Genomic DNA, 11,714 nt, shown 5'->3' with positions numbered 1-11,714 from the left:
AGGCTAGTGCCTCTAAAATAACCATCTTATGGGGTCTGGGTGCCAGGTTCTTTTATAGATCACAAATGGGAGCAGGTGAGGAGGCAAAGTAAAACACCCATTAATCTTGCAAACATCTCCCAGAAAGGCAGACCTGAGGCGGGGAATGTGTTCATTTCTTCGTGCCATCAGTAGGTGGACTGAACCCTTAAAATGAATTAAATTAAACCCTTAATTTAACAGTCAGGCAGAGGGGCAGGATTCTCTGAGGTGGGCCATTCTGTATAATAACAAAAGCAACAAAAAGCGGGTCAAAGAAACAGTTCCAACCTGCAGTCAGAATTGGCTGCTTCTCCACAACGCTTGGTCCAATTCCTGGTTTATATTTTGTACTCAGTAAAGAGCCACGAACACAAATAACAACTCATGTTGCTTTACAGTTATTATAAAATAATCTTGATGGTATGGAATATTAATATCCTCACTTAGATGAGAATGACAGTTCATTCAGTTATCATTCCACAGATACTTCCTGAACCAGGCAGTATTCCACGCACAGGGGACGCAGCAGAAAGCAATACAGACAAAAATCCCTGCCTTCATGAAGCCCACTTCTCCTGGAAGAAAACAGGCCACTATAAGAGCAATACACAGAATAGCATCATGTCTGGGGGTGATAACGGTTAGGGAGGAACATACAGGAGGGAGAGAGATGGGAGAGACCAAGACAGAAATGGAGGAATGACAGACCGATGGAGATTAATTCACTCTCAGAGACAGTCACTGGGAGATGGGGAGAAAGAGAAAACACAAAAGACACTAAGATAGAGAAACACAGGGCAGAGGGTGAGGTGGAAGAGGAGAACAGGTGGCAGAGAGGCCAGACAGCGCTGTGCTCAGATAGAAAACTTGCGAGACTTCCTCGTCCCCAGTCCTGTTCATCCTAGCCAGGGTCCCCACCTGGCCCACTAGCAATTCTGACCCTTGTTCTGTGACATCCCCATGTCTTTCTAGAAAATTCCCCCTTTGGACTTTGGCCAGTTCGAAGGGTTCCACTTCCTGCTGCCCTCTCTGCCTTGGTCCTGGAGCCCACTCTTGGCACACAGCCGTGGGTGGGCAGTTCTGATGCTGGGTGTCTCTCGCTCTGCATGCACGTAGGTGAATTTCTGAATGGAAATGTGGAAGCTGGTCTCTGGGAAATCTCTGAATTTTCTGGCACTCTTGTTCGGGGCCTGTGAGTAATTTCCAAATTGGGAAATTGGCTGTTGCTTTGTTCCTCCCTTGAACTGTGATGTCACCTCTGGGATTCCCCCTCCGCCCAGGGCTCCCAGCTTCAGCTACTGTGGTTTCAATAGCCACCTCTCTGACTCTGGATGGTTAGCAGCTGCCCCCTGCCCTCACCAATGTTTGGATGTCATACTTGGCCCAAGTCACCCCACTTTCTGTCTTCTCCCCACTGGACATCTGACTTCCTGGCAACAAGAGTGGGGCCTCTGCTTCAAATCAGACCATTAGAACCTTGGTCCTGAACAATTCATGCAAGGGGGATACTATAGGCTCTGTCATTGAAGCTGAAAAGTGGGGTCAAGGCAGGGCTGAGGGTCAGGGATGGGGTGAAGGTTAGGGATGAAGTCAAAGATGGGGTCTAAAAAGGGAGGGCCTTGGGGATAGGGTTAGGATGTGGTGAGGGTCAGTAGGAGGGGAAGGTCCTTTGGTGGCTAGTATTCCCAGGGAAAAACCCTTTGAATAGATAAATACTTGTGAAGGCCAAAAGCTCCAGGCTGTCAAAATCTTTGAATTAAATAAAATGTCCTGGACTTCCCTGGTGGGCATTGCAACCTCCAGTATGCTTGCCTGGAGAACCCCATGGACAAAGAAGCCTGGTGGGCTATGGTCCATAGCGTCGCAAAGAGTCAGGCACGACTGAAGCGACTTAGCACACACGCACAGTGGATGAGAATCCTCCTGCCAATGCAAGAGCTGTGAGTTTGAGCCTGTGGGAAGATTCCACAGGCCTCGGAGCATGCGGGCCACAATGCGTGAGTCTGTGCTCTACAGCCCATGAGCAGAAACTGCTGAGCCCGCGCCACACAGTTACTGAAGCCCATGCTCCTACTGTGCTCTGCAACAAGAGAAGCCCCATCTAGTCCCAATTAGAGGAAGCCTGTGTGCAGCAAGGAAGACCCAGCGCAACCAAAATAAATTAATAAAATATCTTGTTGCAGGGCTGAATATGGCTAAGGCAAGGACATGATGGGGAGAGATGGGTGCCAGCTGGAATGGGTGGGTGGGGTTAAGGAGTTGTCAATAGCCGCCCCACTGCAGGCCCTTTCCACCTCTGAGCCCTGAGAGTGGTCTGGTGTCCCATTGAAACCACCCTCCTCTGGCTCTCGCAGCTCCCTGGGCTCTCCCACCACGGCCCTTTGTTCTTTGTATTAATTCAATCAATGCATGTTGATTGAGCACCTACTGTGTATTTGGCCCTGTCCTAGGTGCTTCACTTTCTTAGGTGCTAAAGATACAGCGATGTTCAAAGTTCCTGCCCTCCTGGAGGTCCTGGGTTGGATGAGAGTTGGGGAGAGGAAGATAATAAAAAAGTAGACAGGTACTATATATACCACGGGATGGTGAAAGCTATGAAGAAAAATAAGATAAGTGAAGGAGACAAGGACATTAAAAAACTAAGATGATGGAATCTGGTCCCGTCACTTCATGGCAAATAGAAGGGGAAAAAGTGGGAGCAGTGACAGATTTTCTTTTCTTGGGCTCCAAAATCACTGTGGATGGTGACTGCAGCCATGAAAGTAAAAGATGCTTGGTCCTTGGAAGGAAAGTTATGACAAACCTTGACAGCATATTAAAAAATAGAGACCTCACTTTGCCAACAAAGGCCTGTATAATCAAAGCTATGTTTTTTCCAGTCGTCATGTATGGATGTGAGCGCTGAACCATAAAGAAGACTGAGCACCAGAGAACTGATGCCTTTGCATCGTGGTGCTGGAGAAGACTCTTCGAGAGTCCCTTGGACTGCAAGGAGATCAAATCAGTCCATCCTAAAGAAAATCAACCCTGAATATTCTTTGGAAGGACTGCTGCTATAGCTGAAACTCCAATACTTTGGCCACCTGATGCAAAGAGCTGACTCATTGGAAAAGGCCCTGATGCTGGGAAAAATTGAAGGCAAAAGGAGAAGAGGGCAGCAGAGGATGAGATGGTTAGATAGCATCACTGACTCAATGGACATGAATCTGAGCAAACTCTGGAGACAGTGGACAGGAGAGACTGGTGTGCTGCAGTCCGTGGGGTTGAAAAAAGTCGGACACAACTTAGCAACTGAACAATCACAAGAACATGTCAGGATAAGACACTGACATTTTAAGAGAACGGAAGACTTTGGAGGGTTTTGAGCCAATGTGATCAGATTTGTGTTTTAACAGAATCACCTGGAAGCTTATATAACTAAGCAATTGTGAACATATTTCCTTATTCTTTTCTTATGTATATAAGGAATTTATTTTGTATATGTGTGTATTTTCCTTATATACACATATGCAAATTTCCTTATATACATATGCAAATATCATATATATTCCTTATACATAATTTCCTTATTCTTTCCTCCCACATTGAAAAGAATAAATAGTAGCATTGTTCTGCCTCTTCCTGCTTTTTACCTAGCAACACATCTTGGTGATCTTTCTAGGCAAGGACACAGCTCCATTCATTCATTCACTGGTTCATTCCTTCACAGCTATGCAGCATTCCAGTGCATGAACCCACAATAACCTGTCCTCAGCAGATGAGCCCTTTGGGTGTTTCCAACTCTTTGCATTTGCAAACTATCCTCTGATGAGTGACCATGTCCACACCGTTTCCCACGCCTGTGACAGTATCAGTTCCCTAGGTTCCTGGAAGCTGATTTGCTGGGTCAAAGCACAGGCTGCACATTTGTGGTTTTGGAGGATATTGCCTAGCTGTCATTCAGTACTCTTGCCAGTCAACTAGGAACGTGGCAGTGTTTCCTACCCAGGGAATCATGTGGTAGTGAACTGAAGCTTTTACAATTTCAGATGTGAGGTTTTGTCCTAAACGATTTGATGTAGGGACCTGGAGGCGGGGTGGGAGGGTGGGGAGGGAAAAAGAGAAAAAGAGGGAGAGGGGGGTGGCAGAATGGGGTAGGGGGAGAAAGGGAGAGAGGGAGATACAGGCAATGGGGGTGGGGGAGAACGGAAGAAGGTGAGACAGGAATGACTCGGTGGGGGCTCCTGAATGCGACTCCCTTGGTTCAAATCCCACCTACACCAACTAACAGCTGGTGACCCTAGGCAACCTGTATGGATTTTCCTGCCTCCTCTTTCTCATCTGGAAAACAGGAGCTCACAAAAACATAGAGTGATGGTTAAATAAGTTATATGGATAAAAAGATTATTTATTTTGCTGCTCTGACAAATGGCAGCAGTTATTACTGACGTCCTGGGGCTTGGGAGACCACCTTGTATTGCCTTGTCGTGCACCCTGGTTAGGAACGACAGTCTTGGGCAGCAGAGAGTCATTCAGTGTTACGTAAGACGAGGACCTCATGGCAGATAATAAAACTCATGTTCCTCATGTGGAAAATAGTGACATGCCCTGTTGTCCTGCCGTCTTTGAGGCCTGGGACAGAGAATGGGGGGGATGGGCGAGGGGAGAGCTTTCATCTTCTGTACTCCGAGGCTAGGCAGGATGAGCTGGCAGAGAAACCCGTAAATAAAAACCACTTTCCTGCCCTTCCTCAAGGGCTACCAGAGCAGACACTTCCTCCCTCTCACCTCCCACCAGCCCCGCTGACCTCACTTCTATTTGGGATGTACTGGTGCCTTGCAAACCCACTCCAGTGTTCTTGCCTGGAGAATCCCAGGGACGGGTGAGCCTGGCGGGCTGCTGTCTATGGGGTCGCACAGAGTCGGACACGACTGAAGCGACTTAGCAGCAGCAGCAGGTGCCTCGCAATGGTTGTTCCCCTCTATCCTTCCCTTCCAAATCCAAGTCCTCTCGCTCCCCCGAGGAAGGAAATGACACCTTCCTGCCCTTCCCTCTGCCCACAGATAACTCATCAGAACCACACCTTTGGATGCATCTCTGGGATTAGTGGGAACAAGTCCCAGTTCTAAATCCTAGCTGACTAGTTCCTGCATGACCTGGCCCTTGATCAAAGGCTCTTCCACTCCCCCTTTATGTGTCAGCCAGATGGAAACCTTTGTAATTCTTTTAAGCAAACCATATTTTGTCACCTTCAGGCCAGAACACTTTCCCCTCTGGTCTTCATTAGTTAATGGCTCCCACTTCAGGTTAAGCCACCCCCTCCTCCAGGAAGCCTTCCTGGATTCCCCAGGCTGGGTTATCCCTCCTCAGATCTCCCTGAGCCCCCTCAGCTCTGCTGTCTCAGCCTTGCCTACTCTGAGTTATCACTCTCTAGGGATGGATCTGTCAGCTGCTGGGCTGTAAAGTTCCACGGAGGCAGAACCCAGGACTGTGTAACTGACAGCTCGGCAGTGACAATTCAACTTCCTCATCTTGTAAAATGGAACTAATAATGACATCTACTTTCCAGGGTTTGGGGAAATGATGCATTAAAAGCCCTTCAGTACAATGTCTGGTAAATATCAGTTTCAGGATATATGGCTGCTCTTGTTGTTAATCATCTTAATGTGTTCCCCAGTACAGCTGACCCCTCCCATAAAATGACCTCTTAGACCCCCAGACTGGATCAGGAGCCCTCTCTGGGTTCCTATGTCCCAGCCCCAACTACTTTGGGTTGTTACTATCTGGGGATGGTTCTGTCTCCCCCAGTGGCTGTGATGGTCACCTCTGGGTCCCCAGTACTGCCCAGCACAGGATTCAATACCAGTTGCCAGAGGAAGGCATGCTGGATGAATGAACAAATGACTTTAGTAATTATTTGATCTCTGATTGTTATATAATCTTAATTCCTATTTCTTGCTCTAGCATATACAATTATGTTTTCTGTAATTGCTGGAATTTAGACAAAACAATGCAGGAGACCTGGGTTCGAGTCCTGGATTGGAAAGATCCCCTGGAGAAGGGAAAGGCTACCCACTACAGTATGCTGGTCTGGAGAATTTCATGGACTGTATAGTTCATGGGGTCAAAAAGAGTCAGACACAACTGAGCGACTTTCACTTTCACTGCTCATTGACTTGTGTCGGTGTATATGAGAGAGAGGCAGAGAGTGAGCGTGAGAGAACTTGAGGAAGAGCCTTTAACTGTGTTTGAAAGAGGGGAGACATTGAGGGTGGGCTGTAAGAGTGGGGGAAGGCTGAGAATTTGGGCAAGAAATGGGTTGGAGGCTGGATTTGTAAACCATCAAGAAGAGACCAAGTCTGTCTTGCTCACGGCAATGTTGCTGGCACCTAGCACGAGCCTGTCACATAGATGGTGCTCAGCCCATATTTCTTGGCCCAATGAATGCGTCAGACATTGTTAAAATAGCTCAGAAATGTTGCTGTGCCTCTAATTGTGACCCAATAGTATCCTCTGAGTAGGCCTACAATTCTTTTGGTCCCCATCAGAGAGTCCAGAGAATGTGACACCCGGCTGATGAGCAGCAGAAGCAAATATGGGGTTGCTGACATCACTCTCATGTCCAAGCTCTCAGCAGGCCTCAACAATCAGCGCAGGCATTCCTTCCTGGGGAGCGTGAGTAGGTTCCCAGAATTCTTAATACTGATCTTAGAGGACCCACTGCCAGTCTATCAACAATGGCAGTTGAGGGGTTCCCTGATGGCTCAGTGGTAAAGAATCCTTTAACAGTTGAGGAAGCACGGGTTCGATCCCTGGTCCCTGAAGATCCCACATGCTGTGGGGCAGCTAAGCCCGTGTGCCACAACTACTGAGCCTGTGCTCTAGAGCCTCGGAACTGCAACTACTGAACCCCGGGTGCTCTAGAGCCCATGCTTGGTAACAAGAGGAGCCACAGCACTGAGAAGCCCACGGACTGCAGCAAAGAGCAGCCCCAGCTTGCCACAACTAGAGAAAAGCCTGCACGGCGGTGAAGACCCAGCACAGCTGGAAACAAAGACAGAAAGAAAGAGAAACTGTGAATTAAAACAATGATAACATTAAAAGAAAAAAAAAGTAGTTGAGAAGAAATGTATTTGTCATCCCTGGCAAATAGATGTGAAAAATAAGAGTTGGGGAGAGAAATGATGGCCAGAGATTATAGTTAGGCATTCCCTATGCATTTGGGTTTGTTTATTCGCTTTCCCTGAGATCCTGGATACCTTGGTTCACCACATGAGGACAGAAAAGAACTACGTTAGTGCTTTGCTCCATGCCGCAGAACTCTGGGGGCTCAAAAAGTGTTTAACTGTCTTCCATCCATTCATTTATTCCTTTCAGTTCAGTTCAGTTGCTCAGTCGTGTCCGACTCTTCGCGACCCCATGAATCGCAGCACGCCAGGCCTCCCTGTCCATCACCAACTCCCGGAGTTCACTCAGACTCACGCCCATCGAGTCGGTGATGCCATCCAGCCATCTCATCCTCGGTCGTCCCCTTCTCCTCCTGCCCCCAATCCCGCCCAGCATCAGGGTCTTTTCCAATGAGTCAACTCTTCGCATGAGGTGGCCAAAGTACTGGAGTTTCAGCTTCAGCATCATTCCTTCCAAAGAAATCCCAGGGCTGATCTCCTTCAGAATGGACTGGTTGGATCTCCTTGCAGTCCAAGGGACTCTCGAGAGTCTTTTAGCAGGTGTTTATTGAGTGCCCATCATGGACTGGCATTACTGTAGGTTCCGAGGGCAAGATGCTGAGCAAAGGGGGACAGTTCCTGCCCTTTGGGACTTCATTCTTGACTGGGGAGACAGACATTGTCAAAGTATCACCCAAACACTTATAAACCGGCAACTTCCCCCCCCACCCCCACCCCCCCCCCCCACACTGTGTAGCACGTGGGACCTTAGTTCCCTGACCAGGAAACCAACCTGCACCCGCTGCAGTAGAAAAGCAGAGTCTTAACTACTGAACCTCCAGGGAAGCCCCTAACCTGGCAACTTATGATGACCGTTAAGGAGGGATTTCCTGGGTGTGGGCAGCTAGGGTGGGAGAGTGAAATCCAGGCAGGTGGTGGTGACTGAGTTGGGATATTTTTAATGACTAGGAATCAACCGGTTGAAGAAAGGTGAATAAACTTTCCAGGCAAAGAAAACAGCATGTGCAAACAACAGGTGGCTTGAGAGCACTGCATTAAATACAATTGGCTAGCTATTCCCCTAAACCTATTTCCCCTTATTTCCAGGAGCTTAGCAAGATTTCATTTCTCAGAATCTCTCATAGTACTGTGGTCATATGACCCAGACCAGGGCAGAGACTCAGGCTAGAAGTATGGCAGGTTCGGTAATGACTGTGTAGGGATGGAGTCTCCTCAGTGACCTGCAGTGAACTATGGTATGAGTGGGTGATACGCTTTTACTGGGTCACACCGCTGACATTTTGGAGATATTTGTTACAGCAGTAATCCAGCCCTGACTAAAGTCGGTGCAGCTGGAGAGGGGCAACAAGGGGGCAAAGTGAGACTAGAGATGTAAGCAGGTAATTAACAGTGCATTACTTCGTGGCAAATAGAAGAGAAAAAAATAGAAACAGTGACAGACCTTATTTTCTTGGGCTCCAAAATCACTGTGGACGGTGATTGCAGCCATGAAATTAAAAGATGCTTGGTCCTTGGAAGGAAACTTATGACAAAACTTGACAGCATATTAAAAAGCAGAGACTTCACTTTGCCAACAAAGTAAACAGTTAAAGCTATGGTTTTTCTCCAGTAGTCAGGTACAGATGTGAGAGTTGGACCATAAAGAAGGCTGAGTGCTGTAGATTTGATGCCTTCAAACTGTGACGCTGTGAAGACTGTTGAGATTCCCTTGGACAGCAAGGGGATCAAACCAGGTAATCCTAAAAGAAATCAACACTGAATATTCACTGAAGGACTGATGCTGAAGTTGAAGCTCCAATACTTAGGCCACTTGATGCGAAGAGCTGATTCATTGGAAAAGACCCTGATGCTAGGAAAGATTGAGGGCATGAGGAGAAGGGGGCAACAGAGGATGAGATGGGTGGATGGCATCATCGACTTAATGGACATGAGTTTGAGCAAACTCCAGGAGATTGTGAAGGACAGGGGAGCCTGGTGTGCTGCAGTCCATGGGGTCGCAGATGTGACTGAGCGACTGAACAACAAACAACAAATTAACAGTAGAGTCTTGTGGGGTCATGTGACCAAGTTCTGGCCCCTGGAACGTGAGTGCAAGTGATGAGAAACTTCTCATGTCACCTCTGATGGTTGTGCCATCAAAGGAAGGCAGTGAGACTGTCTCCAACATTGCCACCTTTTTCTGGCTGGAATGGGGACTTGGCCATGCACCATTCTGACTGTGTAACACCCTGAGGATGGCCAGACCACAAGGTAAAGAAACCAGGGCTCCTGGATGACATCACCAAGCACAGCTTCTATACCACTCCTGGGCTGCATCCATCAGGACTGTGACATGAGAGAGAAACCCACTTCTATCTTGTTTTGTTTTTCTGGCCATGCTGTGTGGCATACAGAATCTTAGTTCCTTGACTGGGAATTGAAACCGTGACTTCTGCATTGGGAGAATGGGATCTTTCTTTTTTTTTTTCCCTTTTAAATATTTATTTTTGGCTGCACTGGAGCTTAAGTTTCGGCACACAGGCTTTCTAGTTGTGGTATGTGGGTTTAGTTGCCTCCTGGCATGTAGGATCTTAGCTCCCTGACCAGGGATGGAACTTAGGTCCCCTGCTAGGTGGATTCTTAACCACTGGACTTCAAGGGAAGTCCACTTCCCTTGTTTAAGCCTTAGTGATTTGGGGTCTCTGACAAGCTTATATCCTGTCAAGATGGGGGATCCCTGGGAGAAGAGCAGGTTGAGAGGATGAGCTGTGAGTTTGGGACACATCTTGGAGGCAAACTTGTTTCATCAGTTTCTTTTCCTCCTCGAGTCCCCTCGAATCTGAAGGCAGCTCAGCTTTCTCTCTGCCCTCTCCTTCTACCCCACGTCTCGTCTATTCTTCCTTCCTTGCTTCTGCCTATGGACACTGAGCTCATCATGGCAGGTGTGGCTGCCAGGGAGGGGGAGAATTCCTGCCCAGAGAAGGAAAGTGCCAGTTTTTCTTTGTTTTTATCTTTCTTCTGTCTGGATACAGAACATCTACACAATCAGAGCCGGAAAACCAGAACAAGGTGTGGGAGTCTCAGCTCTTTCCTGTTTCTGATAGTTGCATTCCCCAGCCTGCCCACCCCACCCCCCACTGCCACCATGCCAAGTTGGCATATGATTCTCCTTGCTCCTGTCTCACACTTTCATTGTGGCCCAATTCATTCATGCCTATATATGGTCACAGGCTCTCTTCCAGCCATTCAATCTCTGTTTTGCCGAGTGGAATTTATTTATTATTTTATTTTAACATTTATTACTCATTTGTCTGTGTCGCGTCTTGGTTGTAGCACTTGAGATCTTTCCTTGTGGTGCGTGGGCTTCTCCAGTTGTGACGTACGGGTTTCACTGCCTTGAGGCATGTGTGATCTCAGTTCCCTGACCCGGGATCGAATCCTTGTCCCCTGCACTGGAAGTCAGATTCTTCCACTGGACCACCATAGAAGTCCCCCAAGCAGCATTTAAATATTTGACTTTATGGCTTAAATCTTAGGGTTAGATATATCCATTAGGATTAGACCAGGTTGGGACCTCTCTCGTAGTCCAGTGGCTAAGACCCTGAGCTCCCAGTGGAGGGGACCCAAGTTCAATCCCTGGTCAGGGAGCAAGATCTCACATGCTGCAACTAAGACCTGGTGCAGCCAAATAAATAAATATTTTAAAAAGGGAATGGGGATGATCCAGAGAGATGATATGGGGTGGGAGGTGGCGGGGGGGGGGGGTTCATGTTTGGGAACTCATGTACACCCGTGGTGGACTCATGTCAATGTATGGCAAAACCAATACAGTATTGTAAAGTAAAATAAAGTAAAAATAAAAATTAAAAAAATAAAAATAAAAAGGGAATAGAATAGGTTGCAAAAAAACAATGGAACTAAAACAAGAGTGGGTTTGGCAAGATAGACTTTTGTTTCTCCTTTCATGTAAAAGGAACTGCACATATGTTTAAGACAGGGCTAATTGAACAGCTTCACAAAATCTCCAGATATCTGTTTTTCAGTGGAGGGTTGGTAAATTATCTCTCTGGAAAAAAATTTCCTGATTTGTAGTAATTCCCAATTTCCTCGGTGTAAATATCACTATCACAATTGATTTCAGTCTACCAGCATGTTATCATTGAATGTAGAGTTAGGAAGAGATATAAGTATTTTTTTTTTTTTAAGATTATTGACGTGGACCATTTAAGTCTTTATTGAATTTGTTATAATATTGCTTCTGTTTTATGTTTTCTGGGTGTTTTTTTTTTTTTTGCCCTGAGACATGTGAGATCTGTTTCCTGACCAGTGACTGAACCCAAGCCCCCTGCAGTAGAAGCCCAGAGTCTTAACCACCGCTGGGGAATTTCCCAAAGTAAGTTCCTGTGAGCCGGCACAAGCTGGGTGTGGCACACTTCACGCTTGCCACTCTGTCATCCTCCATGTGAGACGGTCACCTCAGGATCTTATATATCTGCTTGGCTCCAGTCATCACTTTCTCATTCCTGCCAGCAGGAGAAGATGCTCCTT

The sequence above is a fragment of the Ovis canadensis genome, chromosome 14 (genome assembly GCF_042477335.2).
Source record: "Ovis canadensis isolate MfBH-ARS-UI-01 breed Bighorn chromosome 14, ARS-UI_OviCan_v2, whole genome shotgun sequence".
Taxonomy (NCBI): domain Eukaryota; kingdom Metazoa; phylum Chordata; class Mammalia; order Artiodactyla; family Bovidae; genus Ovis; species Ovis canadensis.
The sequence above is the reverse complement of the archived record's forward strand: the minus strand, read 5'-3'. Positions refer to the sequence as shown.